Here is an 18,282-nt window from a genome sequence, read left to right as displayed (position 1 = left end):
TCCTTGATTTAGAAAGACTTGCCAAGGTTCAGCTTTCTGTAATGTGCCCCTTTGCTATGAATTTTGAGAATACTGTCTGTTACTGAACTGCCCACCTATTGTCATACCCCTATGTAAAACCTCTGCCATTAGAAGACTGTATGGAAACAGTGCTTCCCAATCACTTTGTTCATACAATCTTAATATGCACTTGTGATATAGAAAGAAATAAGAGAATGCTACAGTGTAAAGCCAAAGCTCTTAGACATTAACTGATGACAGGAATGGCATTCCTCCCAGTTCCACTTGTCCGTACCTTATGGCCAATACTGAATTCCATGAAAGTACTAAGATCTCCACCTAGAATATTGCCGTCAACATGCATGGGAGTTTCCCAGAAGATACATTTCATTAGAGGTCTCCTTCTAAACAGAATCTGAATACAAGAGCAGTCTTCTTCATTGCCAAGGTAGATCGTTGATCTGAAAATTCTGTAACCTGACTCCAAGCTACTGATGACCTTGTTACACATTATCTTTTGCAACCAACACTTGCCTTATTAAAGTAGTCCCCAGGTGCTATGCTTTTGAGAGTTCTGATGGGGAAATCCTCATTGATAAACGACGGGAACCTCTTATCTATTTACTAGAGAAAATCTCATCGAGGTAGCAATTGGTAATTCTTGAATCTCAAACTTTTTTATTACTTAAATTACAAATTAATTTCAACTTCACTACCTTACAATTGCAATTTCTCTACAGTTTCAGTGCCTGCAAAGAGTTTCAATATGTGAAGTTTTCAGTGCAGTGGTTGTTTAGCTATTAATATATGTAACTTGACTAGTCAGCTGGAACCTTAATTTTCAAGCCTCAGACCAGCAAACTAATCCCAGCTATCTACCTCATTTTCCACAAACCTCAAGTTAACACTTTCACTCTCTATCACATTTACAGGCTATTTTTCTCCCCAAGCTAAAGCAAATCCGAAAGAAATCCAGTTAAAACAATCCACAGCGGTTGTTAAGTTGTGCATATTTTACTTAGCATATCTTCACAGTCACACTGAAGACTCACAGATGTTCCAGTCACACCAAAACTAGGAATATAGTGTACTCCTTTTTAATATAAATCAGTCTATTTGAAAAGGTTGCACTTGGAGCTTGAAAAGCCCATCTGGAAATATAGGTGGCATCAGTGGTACATACAGTCTCCTAAGCTATTCAATTTATTTATCAGGATTATTTTATTTCAGCAATACGAATTTCACACTTCATGAAAAAAAAACAAAACACAGTATTAGAACTAAAGCTGTTTTGGAGGAATGCAAATATAGAAAACTCATGTGAAGGCTTATAAAGGATCAGAATTTTACAATGGGATCAGCATTGCTTCTCCCACAGATTTGTCCTCTGGAAATGCTGCTACAATATAGAGTAGCTGCATGTCAAATCATAGTCTCAATCTGACTTTGAGGCATCATAATCTGAATATTTATGTTTTTACACAGAAACCTCAGAACTGTGGAGAAAAGAAAACAAATTAAAAAAAACCAACAAGAACAACAACACAAAAACAAACAAGTGAGATCTGGGCAGAATTTGACTTAGAAATTAATTCAGAGAATATAATATAATCTAACTCCTCATAATTTTCTCAAAGATAGTGAACTTCTCTGACCTGAGTAGGGTAACAGAATCTTCCCTTAGAGAATAATTTTGTCAGAGGAGAGTATATAGTTTGGCTGCTGTTCAGTAAGAGTTCAATGCTAATGCACACTTCTAATAGAGAACATCCTTAACATTATTATGGTCATGGAAAAGAAAATTCCAAAAGCTCATGTGATTTTCATGGCTCTCCTGAAGAAACTTCAAACACACTTTGTTTACTGGGACAGAGCAACACACCATGAAAACATCCCTTTAAAATATCTTGTGGTAAGCTTGAAACCATATTTCACATCTGTAATCACATGCAATCACATGCATTAGTGTTGATCAAGCATGTTTCTTTGCCCAAAAGCATTTCATCTGCAATGGTTTTCAGACACAAAACCCCAAATTCAAATTAAGATTGTAAAAGAGCCAAGATCAACAAAACCTGTATTTTGATAAAGTGGTTCCATGAAGGTGTTATTTTAAAAACACTGCTATTTTTGGTGGCAGGAATTATATATATGATTAATTATTCTCACATTACATAATTACATAGCTTTTAAGTTTTGTGGAGATAAGTATAGACTAAGAGGAAGATAAAAAAATACAGTGCTTTACAGTGTTTTTGTCTGGTTTTCATGTGTTTTGATGGCTGCACATGAACTGAGTGTTGTATCACAAATGAAAGCACAGCAGAATGTAAGGATGTGTCAGTTCATGCATCATTTGCCACTCTAGGCTCTGCTTTTTCTCACAGTAAGACTTTCTCAGCCAGCAAAGGAGGTGGGCAGAGCTGTGTTTTATGAAGTGCAAAAAAAAGTTACACTTGATTGTAACAGAGCAAAAGCACACAGAAAAACAATCAAACAAACAAATAAACACCCCTCTGTCTGCCATTGTGAGGAATCTGTTTCCCTACTTAGTGGGCATCACTCATCTCTATCAAGGGCAGCAGGGATGCTAAAAGTCTAAGATACTTCTCTTACAGGAAACACATTTCTCTCTTTCATCTAGAGCCACAGCATATAAAGGTCTTATTCTGGAGTATCATACACTCACCAGGTACCTCTTTCCAGTGCCATCATGCCTGAATATACACAGATAAATCAAAGGAACATTCAAGAGTTTGACCAGTCATACAGTAGGGAATGGCAAAAGAATTAGACCAAGTCAGGCTTGTCAGGTTAATGCAAATGACATAGTCATAGTCCATAGATTCAACCTCAGTGTTTGGTTCTCTTGTCTCCAAAAGTGAGTAGTCCAGAATACATGTATGTGTAAGTTTAATTATCTCAGTTTTAACGGAATGAATCATAGAATGTCCTGAGTTGGAAGGGACCCCCAAGCATCAAGTCCAACTCCTGTCCCCACATATGACAACTCCACAGTTCACACCACGTGTCTGAGGGCGTTGTCCAATCGCTTCTTGAACACTGCCAGGCTTGGGGCTGTGACACCTCCCTAGGGAGCCTGTTCCAGTGCTCCACCACCCTCTGGGTGAAGAACCTTTTCCGAATGTCCAACCTAAACCTCACCTGGCACTTCTTCCTGCCATTCCCTTGGATTCTGTAACTGGTCGCTAAATAGAAGAGTTCAGCGCCTGCCCCTCCCCTTGTGAGGAAGCTGTAGGTCATGATGACGTCTCCCCTTTTTCTCCTCTTCTCCAGGCTGAACAAATCAAGCGACTTTAGTTGATCGTCATATGGCTTCCTCCCCAAACCTTTCACCAATTTTGTAGCCCTCTTCTGGATACTCTCCAGTAGCTTAATATCTTTTTTACCCTGTGGTACCCAGAACTGCACACAGTGCTCCAGGTGAGGCCGCACCAATGCAGAGTAGAACAGGACAATCACTTCCCTCACCCAGCTGGCAATGTTGTGCTTGATACACCCCTGGACATGCTTGGCCTTCTCGGCTGCTAGGGCACACCACTGGCTCATGTTCAATTTGCCATCAACCAGAATCCCCAGGTCCCTCCCCCCTGCAGAGTTGCTTCCCAGCATCTCGCCCCCTTCTGTTTCTATAGCCAGGGTTCTGTGTCCCAGCTGCAAAATCTGGCACTTGCCCTTGTTGAACTTCATATGGTTGGTGACTGCTCAGTTCTTCAATTTGTCCAGATCCCTCTGCAGGGCCTCTCTGCTCTCCAGAGTGTTGACAGCTCCTCCCAATTTTGTGTCATTGGCAAACTTACTAAGTATTCCGTCAAGTCCTGAATCTAAGTCATTTATAAAGACATTGAATCTCAGTTATAATCTAGTGTTATTGTCTCCATTTATATCACTGTGGTACATCATCAGCAGTCAAGATTGAGGTCAATTTCTTGCATGCTATCAAACTGATTATCAGCTATTGCAATGACAGCTACACAAATAAGGTAGGGAAGGTAGAAAAGCAGCAAAATACAAATGAAGAGGAGGAGCAGACCCAGCTGGTACAGCTCATCAAGTCCTTCAAAGTCCCCTCCTCATGCATTTGCTCCAGGGGTTCTGCAGGTAAAAGCGCTAATGCTAATTTAAAAGATAGTACTTATCTACATGATCATGGGTAACATTGAGTTCAAGTAATGGAGGAATAGTATGAAATGGATGCTCCAGAAAAAAAGCCAAAACAGAATAGAATAACTGTCTCATCTCAATAGGATAGTAACGGAAATTTCTCAAGTCATCTGTGAACTTATAAACATATATGCATATTTCTCTACTGTATGTGAAACTGAAAAAAAAAAAAAAAAGAGCTGAAGCAATTCAGGGTGATGAACTGGAACAGTCTCCCTGGCACAGTGTTTTGGGCAGTAAGCCAGCAGAGAACTCTTCTGTCTCTCCCCAAAACCTGGAGATTCAGTCAGAACAAACCCTCAGATTTAAATGCCCTGATCTCTGAAATAATATACCCTTTTCTTTCAAATCCACTGCCTCCATGAGGCTGTATCTGAATGAATAAAATAAACAGGATCTTAGGGAAAACAGAAACATTCCAGCTCTTTGAGTAGTATTAAGCATGTGGGTGTTACTCACAAGACATCCTCACAATTATGGCTACAGAAAGTCAGGTAGTCTGACAATTTCTCCCAGAAACAGTTATAATAATGAACACCTAAAAAATTGTTCTGCAGGGTTGATTAATGCATGTTTATTGCAAACATACACTGCCATTTCAAGAAACTGCTAATTACAGGCATAGCACTAGATGTGTTCAAAGGAGGGAGAGTACAATGTAATTGCTCTTGTTCAAGGAGACTGTTATTTACACGTCATCAGGCTTGCATTTTGTTGTACTACCTGAGGCAAACAACAAAACTACTCGTTATTTTATTGCAACTTTTTCACCTTTCCTTTCCCATATGCCACAATAACAATAAAAGCTGCTTCCAGTGTCAGTTCATGGTAGTATAAGTTTGTCAGTGTAATGCCAATTCAGAACAAAAGGATGACATTGCAATGAAACAAGTGCATTGCCATGAAACTGTTACAAGAAAATTGTAAAAGTGAAGATGGCCTCCTGTGAGTACACCCCCAAAAAAGTTTAATATACTTAGGGTTTTGTGGTTTGTTTAAATGGAAAAAACCACTTTCATCAGATAGAACTATGGTTAGATATACATTGGTCATCTCTAAAAGGGTTTTTTTTAGATCAAAAGCATATCTTTAGTTGATGGGGCACTTGATACCAGGGAGAGGGGTGTATTCTTCATGTGGAACAAAAAGAGGAAGACAGAAAAAAGGTTTTGTTTTCTCTTACACCTGTAGCTCTCCCAGCTTCTCTCTGCTGTTGCACCATTCCCAGTCTAAGTCCACAAGTTTTCTGCTCTTCTTTTACCCAGATGGTCTGTCTCATCCAAGACAAACTGCCTGCCATTGGCTGCACAAGGTGGCCACATTACCATCACTTCTGCTCGGTTGGCCCTCTATTCCAGTGCCTGGCCCAAGAGCAGCCCTGGCTGGCAGGACCAGCACTTACAGGGACATTCAAAAAAGCCCCGGTAGCCCCACATGAAAGGACACATCCTAAGAGAACTCAGCAAATTCTGACAAGTCTCTGCTGAGTATATGTACATGTTTTTCAGCCTTGTCATCAAGCCAAGTGCAGGCATAGCCATGACAGTAGATTAGCTTCCTGCCAAATTTTTAGTCTCTGTTTCAAAACACTAGAGATTCTCAATTAAATGGTTGTAAGAAATTATATAATGCAACAATGTATTTCATCCTATCTTATTTAAGCAATATGCTGAATCATTTTTATTTACATCATGCTGGAAATTTAAACTAGGAATATGCCCTGCAGAAGTTGTCAAACTGTAGGCTGAATGTCTACAATGCAACTAAACCCATCATCTCATAAGTGAAATTGCTGGGAGCTGCAACTAACATGAAATTCTACCAGATTTACTTATAAATATTTTGTATTAGGAAGCACAGTAGGAATGTCAGTCACTTAGAAACCCAACTACATAATGTAGGTGACAGAAAGAATTCATATTTTGTCAAAGCTGATCCTTTGGTTTTAGTGAACAGCATTAGCACATTCAGCAAGTAAGATACCAAGGTACAGTACCCCAGGCCAGACTAGTTAAGTGTATAATCTCTCAGCAACAAATAATGTCAAGAGGTTGTTTCAAATTTAATTATGCTTTTCTTACAGTTCTGAAAAGTTTCATCACAAAACTAGATATGTATTCATGATCTATACTAATGATTCACTTTACTATTTAAAAAAAGGTATTTTTCTTTGTGAAGAGGTATAATGTTGTGGCTTAAATTACAATCTTTCTCAGAAAAAAAAAATATTATGGTTCTATTCTGTATTTTCATAGTAAATAGGAACAGAGGGTGTCTTTGTACATTTACGATGGCCTGATAAGAGTCAAATTAAAAAAAAAAAAGTAGAGAGGAATAAACCTTTTTTTTTTTTTTTACTGTTCATTCTCCAAAATCCTGGGTTATAAAAATAACCCATTTATAGTATTTAATTACTTTCCCCTCCCAAATTTTAAACTTCCGAATCATTAACCTCTTCCCCACTCTGCAGCCTCCTCAACATGTATCTGCACAGCTGTGTTAGTAAGAGTTAGAAGACAGTTCTGCACAGAGTCAGGGACTTCATATCCAGCAGCCTTAGGTGGAAGCATTTCTGCTGGCAAGTTATTCTAATCCCACCACAGCATTGCACACCCCTGAATCCAGTATAGGTCCAGGTTACTGTAAGTGACAGGATATATGATTTGAGGGGATGCTCGTTTGAGCTAATAAGTCTATTTTGGTTCTGCATATATTAATGTAAATAACTAAATCCTCAGTCTTAAAGCCTACAGTGCTTTATTGCCTACTGATTCTGTGGGTAATTCCGTTTTTTTTTTTTTTTTTTAATTCTGCTTACTATCAAGCATCTGTCTCTCATCCTTTTCCTGACCTCTTTTTAGTCCATCTCTTAAGAAGAGAAAACATTTTCCCTGTACATGTGTAGTTCTTAGTTAGACAGTGTTTTTAAGGAAATAACTCACATTGATAAACCAGGGCAATTTTTCTGTATCTTTTCCCAGAATGCATATTCGTTACACTGGTTAGATGATATTTTGAGGAAACTAAAGCAAGATGATCTCCAAACAAATTGGTCTCAATGTTTATATTTTACAGAACAAGTAGCACTCATGAGTCTGTAAAAACAAGTATATGTAATCAAAGTGGACCAGATGCTAGAGTACTTTATCAGTTGGTTCTTTAAGACTCTTTTCACCATTCCTTTGGTTTGTCCCCATAGAAGTGCCAGGATCATTACTTTGAAGTCTAGTGCTGGGACTAGAAATGCAGCAATAGAGAATAGATGTAACTCAGATTCAAGTTGGTCAACAGCAGAACTTCAACTTCCCATAGGAGTGACTGAGTAAGCAGGAGAGGAAAAGATGGATCATTGTCTCTACAGTGTATATGGCTTTTGGGTGACATTGTTACTTATGACACAGTTTTCTAATCTAGGGAAACACAATTTAATTCATGAAGGTCAAACAGCCTCTGGGTGACAATTACACACCACCTTCTACATGAACAGGTGACGTAAAAGGCAGGTTTCCTGTCATATGGTTCACTGTTTGTGCAGGGAAGTTTTTCCAATGCCAAGAGTTGGATGTAAATCTTTCGAGATCTAAGTTAATTAAGTGTTAAACTGAGTTACTGAAACATGTGAAAAAACAACTTTGTACAAATACTAAGCAGACTTTTGGTGTTCTAGATTGCATTGTCTAAGTTAAAAGGCCTTGACCTGTTTTGAGTTTGTCTCAAAAGCTACTAGCTCTAGAAACAAATTTGTACAAATTTGATTACAGTGTGATAGTGTGGTGTTGGTTTGTTTTTTGTGTTTTTGTTTGGTTGGATGTTTTTGTTTGTTTGTTTTGTTGTTGTTGTTGTGTGGTTTGTGTGTTTTGCTTGTTTGTTTCTTTTTATAAGCTCTTCTATAAAGCCAAACATGTTTGCTATGCCCTACTAGGTCATATAGAATAACAGAACACACCTTATATATCCTGAACACTTGCTAGCACAATCTGCACATTTTACTAACCTAGCTATTTCTATTTAATTGCATACAATATCTGGGTTTCTGCTTACTGCAGTAGTAAAAGTGTATCTAAGTACTTCGGCTTACAGCTTATTTCACTGAGGAAAACTATACTGAGCCCACAAAGGCCATTTAGTGGCATTCACATATTCTCATGAAGACTACTTGATGAGACACATTGCTTATTGGATGTCCTACCACACAGATGGTAGTTTGCTGACAATTTCCCTTGAAGTACTTTGTCCATAAATTTCTACAATTGCCCTGTATTTAGGTCAGCATAAATAAATAAAATCAGGAGAGATTTCCAAGTTGTTTATGAAGGTATTGCTGACAAATCCCTCTCACTGGTGAATAAGGACTAGGAGACAGGTCAGCTACTGGCTGCATGATGCCTTCAAGGAAGTACCATCACATTTTTACGTATTGCACACAAAACCTGAATCAAATTGCTTTGCAATCTTAACTGCTGGGTAATGTTCATGAGGTCATTCCAGATGGGAAAGTTACACCCAACAGGTGCTTAGTATTGTACATCACCGTCCCAGTTGCTTCTATTTCTGAAGAGCATGCTTGTCTTCTCTTGAACATAGCCTCATTTAAGCATAAATGACTGGCATAGCAACCCCAAAAGTAACCTATTAGAGCAGAGGAGAATAAGCTTTGACTTGTACTGAGTGAACTAAGCCAAGATTAGATTAATAATAGAAATGCCTGCAATGAGTTCAAATATATGTAAACTGCTAACCTTTCTGTGGCTGACAGAAGCACAGCTGGACTTTTTCTTTTCTCCTAGGGGACACCATAACATCCTGGAAATGTACAAGAACACATTATTTATTCCTGTTTCTATAGAACATTTCTCTCTCCTGCTACTACTGATTGTGGTTATTGGGACTTATCTGGCAAGAGAGGTAAACAAAAGAGAAAGTAGGTTTGCATACCTTTTATTATTTAATAGAGTAAATAATATTGTTAGCAGAAATGAGCAGGTTTTAGTGTGTCCTTTCCCTAAAATCCAGGGATTTTATTCTTTGTAACCTTTGACACAGCAACAACAGCACTACCATAAAAATAAGACATCTTTACCTACTGACTTTCTCATTGTGTGCCGTATGCTTGCATTAAATGAGGTGGATGGACTTTTTACTTCTCACACAAAGGATAAATAATAATTTTTATGGAAAAGTTTTAAGAGCTGCACTGACACAAAGGAGTCCTTCACTGGTCACTGCAATGCCAATGCACTGAAACTCATGTCTACTGAGACAAAAGAGTACAGCAACCATGTAGGACAGAGATCAAATAATACATGTTCAAGTTCATAGAGCAAAGATTAATCAGTTTGGTCATGGAAATTAGCCTAGCAACTGCTTATTTTTAGAGGTAGGTAAGATTAGTGTTTAGAAGTTTAATGCTTATGAGATAGTGCTTTCAGTGAGCACTTTAATTGCTTTCCATATATGTAAGTTTATACATATACATAAATACACAGATGCATTAAAAAGTGTGATATTAAGAAATATCTCATCACTCTGATTTTAAATCAGAACATGAATGAAAACTACAGCAGAGAAGAAATGGGAACCAAGTTTTTCCAGTTTGAATGTTGGGTGTTCTTCCAATTTAGCAATCAATCCAAATGACCCAACCAAGTGACTGGGCTTTGGGATGGGTCTCAGGCAACTTCTCTACAAATCTGATTGCAGATTCTGGTCTGTCCTGAGAGTCACTATAATGGAGCCTTTTTGTGAATAAACTCCAGGTGCACCTTAGCCTGAAGCTGTTTTGTATTTTCCTTAATTTAATTGGAATGAACTGAATTATCAAAAGCATGAATACACAAGCTTACAAGCCAGACCTCCTAGAAATGAAGGATACAACAGTCAAGGTATTCCCTTGGCTTTCTGGGGTGAAGGACCATATCTGCTCTTTTGCAGACTTAGAAAATCACTCAGCTTTTCTATGCCTTAGGACACTGTCTCTAGAATGCAAAAACTTCAGTGATAAGACAACAAATACACTTGAAGACTGAGGCATTCATGTTATTGGGGCATCTGAACAGACCTTTAGAAAACTCATATTCAACTGGATGGTCCAGTAAGAAAACGAATGGGGGACTCTACAGTTTGAACCACAGCAAGATTTTTTTTGTTGGCTGCAAAGTTTAAGATCACTTTAATCATACAGTCAAAGAACTTTCCCATCTTTCACATTTATGTTAGATTATGAAGGATTGCACTTCAATATATATGGTTAATGTCAAGACTATGTTGTACTGCTGAAGAGCTAAAAGGCCATACAACAAAATCTCAGAAGAACACTTGTTTTGCACAAGTGATTTGTTCAATATCTTATTAATACATTGAGAGCTGTTCTCAGCAACATAAAACTCTGCCTTTCGGAGACCACACGATACTGCAAGAAAATGCTAGGAGAAAATTCCAAGAGTTATCATAAAGTACTTGTCATATTGCCCATAAGTGCAGAGGTCTTTCTACTTTGTCATGCTCTAGTAATGGGCATAAAGAGTTTTATTTGCATAAAACTCAGATCCTGTTATACTGTAGCTGATTCTTCTTAAGCTCTTAAAATTACACTAGCACCCTGAACTACCATGTTTGGGGTTGTTTAGAAAAATTCTACTCAACCATTTATTATGTTTTTATGAAGTGAATTATTTGCATAATGCATTTAGACTGGGAACAGAAAAAATATTTAGAGTAAAAGACATTTCTGCCTGAAGAATTGAACTCATTGGAGTGTCTAACCAAGGAAATAAATGCAATTCTGTTGCTGTTTAATATAGGCTACCAATAGGCCCTACAGATACCATGGTTCCCTAAATGATGGAGAATGTAAAATGACTCGTCATGCTCAGGAAAAGTGATTGTTTGGATTCCCTCCCCCCCACCCCGGAGGAGATGTTAATGAGGTCTTTTTAGCAGGAGAAATAACAAAATTATTCTTGTTATTTCCTTGATTCATCTACTCACAGTGCACTCCAACTGCTTCAGCAGCACTGTGGAAACCAGCTGAGCAATAGCAGGAGCTGAAGCTGTTGCAAGATCCTCTGTAAGGCCTGCACTACTACACTTCAAGAATATAGGAAATATGTTATTTACTGTTATATCCCAGAGCACACATTATGTTCATATATCATAAAGCATTAGAGATTATAGATCATACTTCAACTTAAGATACTTTGAGAAGTTTCCACTCATCTTGTGTCAAGAGTTACATCTTGATACAGTAGTAAGTGGTCCATGAAGTCACTGTCATCCTTTTACATACTTGAATATGTTTGCAGCAATTTTTCCCACTGTACTCCCTTCTTAGACTTTTCTGGAATGGTTGAAAAGTTGAAACTACAATTAGCTATATTCATTTTGAACCATGTAGGTCCTCAGCTCACAGAATAATCCTCCACAGAGCAAGGAAATACCAAATGAGTCTGCTGATGACAACTCCTGCACAGCTGCCATCTTTGACTAGCAGAGCAGATATTTGGCCAAGGATTTTTCATTAATTCAAGATCCACTGCTAGCAAAAGGAAGGGAGGGAAGGAAGGGAGGGAGGAAGGGAGGAAGGGCGGAATCACTGGAGCCACTGAAATCTGGTGAAACTTCAAAATGTTAGGTTTTGCTATTGCACTCTGGTAGCGGTAAAGTAGAAGAAAATGGAAGAATATTGATGGATATGCAGACTTCAGGTATCAGGATAGAAACCTAATAACTACCCTTCTGCACAGCACAGAATGTACCACTGGCCTCTCCAGCTCTTCAGTAGTTTGCTCAACAAAGAGCTTATCCTACAGCTCCTAAAATAGTCCTAAAATTTTTTTGGTTTTCTAAAAATTCATAGGAAGCAGTGGATACACCATGCCTTTCATATCATGCTACTGAATTTCAGGGACATATATTACTATTGCAGGCAGAGCTAAGTCTATATCTGCCCTGTAAAAGCACCAAAGCAAACCCAAAATACAGCTGAACAGTGTCAGAGATGCTTGGACACCACATCTTGCATTTGACTAGAGGTAAGAGAATAAAAGGCCATATTTCAAAGCCAGTGCAGTTTACTGATTGGTCTTAAAATCTCAAGGCTCTTTCAGAGTCTGTGTGAAGTTATTTCAACAAGCTTAGGGCTCTTTTCCAAGTAAGATATTCAAATCACAAAAAGGCTAAGAACTGCTATCTCAGTAAGCACTGATATCTTGTCAAGAGCTTTGACCAGTCAGAACAGGAACAGAGAATGAATTGCTTTCTCACCCCTGCACACAGATTGTCACAGGGTGAGGGAGAGACTGGCCTAGAGAAGTATTTCTTCTGTGAGTGGACTGAGAGTCAGAGTCACTCTCACAGTTCTGATGGCAGAACACACTAGACAAAAACAGGGGAAAGCAATCAGAATGCTTTTCCTCTCCTCACCAAAAAAAAAAAAAAAAGAGAGAAGAGGAAAGGAAAGGAGAAGAAAAGAGAAAAGAAAATCCAGCTTGCTAGCTTGTCTGTATCTTGTTACACAAAAGCCAAAGTAAGGTTCTATTGGGTGAGGTATGGGCAGCAGTATGGCAGAGGTATACACCACTTTCTGCACAAGCAGCTATTAATATATTTGTAACAGGGTTTCCCACCAGGAATTCAGTAGAAGTCATTATCTCACACAAATACAGCAGCACCTCCTGCATCATGATAAAAACAAAACACCTATCCCTGAGCATTCGTGCTCACTCCTAGCTCCTGCTGATCGCTGAGCTGCCTGACTTCCCTTCCCCTCTACCTTCCTCTCCAGTGGCAAATTTGCAGTTTAATTTCCAATTCTCTTTTCATATATTGTAAAATCCTAAGGATGGAGTCTTCTGCCAGCCTTACCACTTTTATTATTTGTTATTCATTATTTAAATGGTCCAGTTTTGATTTAACCAAGAAGCAAGCATTGGTCCAGTCCTATGAACCTCACAGACTCACATCCCAGTCCCACTGTGTTCAGAAACAGGAAGGACATCCCTAGACTTCACAAAGCAAGGAGACTATGTAGTTCAGTTTGCAAGCCTGAAACATTCAGACACAAAAGGTTTTAATAAGTCCAAGGCACAAGGCTGTTTAGATTTTTTAAATCATAATTTTGCAACACTTTTGTGATTTAGTAGCCCAATTCCTAAGTCTCACTGAAACTCATGCAGGTTTATGAAATACAAGCAACATTTATATATAAAACATGAGGTGTTATAAAAAGCAGCTACTGTGTTTTTTGTTTAAATTATCAAATCCATTTTAAATTCATAAACTGCTCTTCAGGCTTCCAAAATACTTAATAGTAAACTGGTACTCATTTCCAAATACTGAAACAAAATTCTTGAGACTTTTGTCTATGTTTTCATTTTTCTTCAAAATGCACAGTATCAGAGTTATATCACATACTTGTAGGCTGTGAAACATTTTAGCACAGTTTTGCTTTACATATTAGCTATGTGATAACGGAGATAGGTTTTACTGGTTTAGTGAGTCTTTCTCTTTTAGCAGTTGAGAATGTCATGCTCAAAGTATTGGAAAGCTTGCTGCTTTCTGTTGAGCTCCTCAGCTTTGGATTTTTCTTCTTTGAATTTTTAAGATCTGAATGTGAAAGCATTTTATAAAATGCTTGCCCAATACCATCAAATGCAATCACATAGATAAAAAAAATTAATACAAAGTCATTTCCTTTGTCATTTTGAAAAAGACAAAGGAGAAAACCTTTGAGAAAAAGGCTGAGGTTTTATGCAAATACACTCCAATGCGTATGCCCTTTAAAAAAATTCATGTGTTAACCTTGATTTTCATGATTTCTGTCAGGTTTATATTACTTTTGCAAGGGACTGAATTTTTTTAGTTTGGTAACACTGTCGCTTCTCTTTCAAGCCCTGATCCTAATACATGTTTAATCCCCAAGTCCAGTTCTTCAGCCTAGCAAATGCCATTACTGGTTGAGATTTGGTTCAAGTTAGCATATAATCAGGCATGTGTTCAGCTCAGAAACAGCAACAAACAGTAGAAAACAGCAGGGAACAACTTCTTAAAATGCTCTTGCAGCTGTTGTGATAGCAAGTGCTTCTCATCTGTGCTGAGGCAAACAGGAGCAGTCAAACCAACTGGTGACAGCTAGCAAAGTTTGCATGAAGGCTGCTAAACACCAAAAGCTTACCTGTGACAGAGAAAAGAATAAGCATCACTGAATGCAGGATGCTAACACAGGAATGTAGTGGTAGTCTGTTGATGGGAAGTGTCCGGCTACATTAGCAACCAATGCTTGGTGATATACCACACAAGAGTCATTTAAATGGTAGCCTTTCCTCTATAATAAATTCTGACCTTCCTTCTAGTTTTGCTTTGGACTCATGCTGGGTAAAACCCTGTCTTGTAAATGGTGCAAGATAGAAATTCCTTTTATCGTCACTTTCCAAAATACAACTGGTAATGATGAAAACCAGTGCTGTACAAATCAATTGCAAACCTTTAGGAAGAAGGCAGCAATCACCTCACAGCGAGAAGCATGAATAAATTTTTACCTGAATATTATTGCCTCTTACTTGCTTAGGCATCTAGAAGAATCACAGAAAATAGGTTTCCATTCTTTTTGTACATAGGCAAAAGTTTTATGACCCTTTAAAATACTTCAGAAGAAAAGGCTTCTCCTTCATTGGTACTGAATCTCCAAATAAATCTAAACTATCCACAGCCAGCTGCTGTGAATGGAGCTTCCAATTCCAGATTTATGCAACCTGTAGGGCTGAAAGTACTGTAGGGCACACTTAGTTGTAGCCAATATCCAGAAGAAAATTATGCTTGTTTCAGCCTGGGCAAATTCTGGAAACAGGAAGGTATCTAAATGGTAGAATTAATGGTTTGTAGTCTAGGCAAGGACAGAAAAGTACCTTGAATAATCATATCAAATGCATTTAGGGATAAAAACAAAAACCAAAAGCTCACAGTGCTCAGAGGTCTTGTTTGCCAGGCAGTCTAGATATCAATGAAAAAAGGTCCCTTTCCAGCTGGGATTTGTTGTGAAGGTGCGAGCTGACCATTCTGGTGAAGCAGAACGCAGAAAACTTATGGTCATTGCTTTTAGGTGCTCTCTAATGAAGACAGAAAGGAACATATTATATTTGCTGTGAACAAGGTAGGCATGAAGACTAGATACTGCATTAAATAAAGTAAAATAAAACATTCTCATGGCCGTCGGAAATGTCCATTTTAGTTTGCAAAAAGCTTTCCTCTACAAAAGGTTGTGTCATAATACAATCTCTTGTTTAGGGCATTGTGTTACTGCCATGCAGAAAAAGGGACAAGTAAAAATATATGCTGTATGTTGTGATAACTATATTGTCTATGATTTTTTAAAAATAAATACCCTCCAACATCCAAAGTAAGATCCTCTTTGCAGTTTTTGAGATTTTGCTCTACCTTTTTAGACATTAAAATCTCCTTTTTTTCAGATCTAGGAATTTTTTCTTCCTTCTACAAAATGGAAAGATACTGAATTTCCTTCCACTAAACTAGAAACGTTATTCACAGTTGAATGCTGAGAAACATTTAATACTCTATCCTGCAGGGTACTGTACATTCATCTCAACCTTGTCACACAGACAAAGTGTTTTGCATACCAAAATCTGTACATTTCTGTCAATTAATGCCTGCAAAAGTTGTAGGGCACCATCTGGGAATGCCATGTAAGTCACCCACCCAGGAAGGAATGCAATCATGGAACCTGATTTACCCTATGTACACTCCCCTACAATATATTGATCACATGTTCAGTTTTCTCGTGCTAAAATATAAACCCACAACTCAAGGGATTCAGAAATTTACAGATTTGATGGTATGAAAACCAGCACTAGAGACTTGATTGCTAGATGCAGACACTGGTAGGAAAGCCGCTCTTTACAGTTCACAAAAGAGAGTTAGAAAGTGCATAAATAAGATAAAAACAATGAAGTCACCATGAATATTGTGATTTCTGTGATACTGTAGTTGCATAATTAAGCACAGAAGCATGTGGAATCTTTCTCTTTAAGGACTGCTTTTAACTGTTCCCCAAAAATATCAGCTGCATGTTGAGAAATAAGACAAACTCCACACTTACATACTTCTTTTGAAAAGCACATGTAAACAGTTTGTTAAAAAAAGGTAGAGAAAAATTGAGTTTTGACTACAAGATACTTAAGCATGACAGATTCATTATAAGACTTGTTTGGACAACAATAAAAGTGTGATAATGCTTAAAATATAAGCAATAGAAAATGTTTACCTTTGCAATGGAAGAATGTATTTTCACCACTCCTAACTACTATGATCCTATCTGTTTGTCTTGTTGGTATCAAAAGATGGACTTCTCATTAATTTTTCTCTTCATAGCACCTGGTGAAAGTACAAAAAAACTCAAGCACAACCCATCCCTTTGAAGACACCAGACACACAAAAGAGCGCACAATTAACAAAAAACTTGTTGAAAGAAAAAGTAACATTTAGCCCACCTGTGACAGAGCCTTGCTGAAGACTAAGATTTGAGTTTTTAATTGATTAGTTGTGTTGTTACAAAAATTTATTTAAAAATAAACAAAAATATATTTTCACAAACAAAGCCACAAAACCTACTGCCAAGCAATGAACAGAGATGATGACGTGGCAGATGGGCTCAAGTTCATCGTAAATTTGGAGCAACGGTTGCTAAGGATAACACATTCATTAACTCTGCTGACATCAACCATTGCCGTAGAAGTTCCAAACTAGAACAAATAATTTGTATTGAATTATATTTCTATTCATAGTTGGCCTTCAGCATTTTAAAATATTATAATTTTTCATAATATTTCATAATTTAATTGTTTGCAGAACCATTCCAACAAACAATCTTTTGTGATCGGATTATCGATGCGCCCTTCATCCTAGTACATAAAGCAAAAATCAAGTACTGTAATTTTATTTGGATTGTGCACTGTATTTCTTTTTTAATATTTATAAGTATGACGATTAAAATTTGGGTCTTCTGATTAAATACTCATCTGTATAAATTCATAATGTGATTTTGGCAAATATTCTGCATCTATATAAATCTCATGCTCTGTACAGACATTTTTCATACACTAAAATATTCATAGAAAGCAAACAAAAGAATGATCTGAACTAAACATTAGGCTTTTTAAAAATTTTTTAAAAATATTCTTCTTTCCAATGACTGTGCATGAAAAATCTTTCTGAGATATTAGCTTAGATTTATACTTTGCCAGCAAAGGCCAATGCCACATCAAGACAGGACAGCAGCTCTGTAATGATAATGTAGTATATTCTGTATTGTTTCACAAAAGCCCATCCTTCTAGGTTATGGGTGGAGATTTTACCTGGCATATACTTTGAAGCTTTGCAGTGACCATTATAGGTGATAACTGCATGAGAAAGGGTCAAAGCCAGTAACTATTCAAAAGATACGGTGAAACAAGGTTTATCTCTAGTAAGAACTCAAACCAGAGGGCACAAGGTCCTTTTGGATACCTTGCAGAGAACTAGATGTTCTGATTATTAGCAATAAATGATTGTGCTTTTCAACATAGTCACTGTGCAAACACTCAAATCCCATTTCCCTTTCTTGTTTTCATAGTGACAAACAAAATGCACTTCTATAAATACCCTTTAAAAATTTTCAGTCTTGTACTATAACTAGGCAAAGAGCAACAGACAATACTGTTGCCTAGATTCTGCTAAATTTAGTTTACTTTGACTTGAAAACTTCCCTGTCACCAATCACATCTTAGCTGAATCTACTGAGTATTCTCCCTAACATCATGTGTGAAGAGACTGTCAGCTTCCCATCACTATGAATATAGATATGTAGACAGAAAGACTGTAATCCTCCATAATGAAAATTGTATTTGATTTTTCCAATGGATCTAGGAGAATCTTTGTGTCAGTGCTGTGACTGAAAGCCATCCCAGTGTAAGCCTGACGCTCCCACCAAATATTTTATTTTGTTCTTATCCAAATCAAAATAATTAGCCTTACAATATCTCAGGTCAGATCTTTATTAGGACAACAACAAAAAAAATAATGCAAATATAGCTAAGCAGAACCAGCCCT

General features: G+C 37.5%; 1 long non-coding RNA gene across 2 annotated transcripts in view; it reads right to left on the bottom strand.

Moving 5' to 3' along the window:
• The window catches only part of LOC139828493 (uncharacterized), a 147,819-nt gene that overhangs the window by 62,748 nt on the left and 66,789 nt on the right, over positions 1–18,282 (bottom strand). Inside the window, exons 3-4 of one of the 2 annotated variants that reach the window (XR_011740169.1) lie at positions 16,460–16,569; positions 15,142–15,287 (exon numbers count right to left, since the gene is read on the bottom strand). The exons of the other annotated variant lie outside the window; for it this stretch is intronic. This is a non-coding gene — a long non-coding RNA (uncharacterized lncRNA). The remainder of the gene's footprint in view (positions 1–15,141; positions 15,288–16,459; positions 16,570–18,282) is intronic. 2 annotated transcript variants of the gene reach the window in all.

The sequence above is a fragment of the Patagioenas fasciata genome, chromosome 8 (assembly GCF_037038585.1).
Source record: "Patagioenas fasciata isolate bPatFas1 chromosome 8, bPatFas1.hap1, whole genome shotgun sequence".
NCBI lineage: Eukaryota > Metazoa > Chordata > Aves > Columbiformes > Columbidae > Patagioenas > Patagioenas fasciata.
The sequence above is the reverse complement of the archived record's forward strand: the minus strand, read 5'-3'. Positions and strand labels throughout refer to the sequence as shown.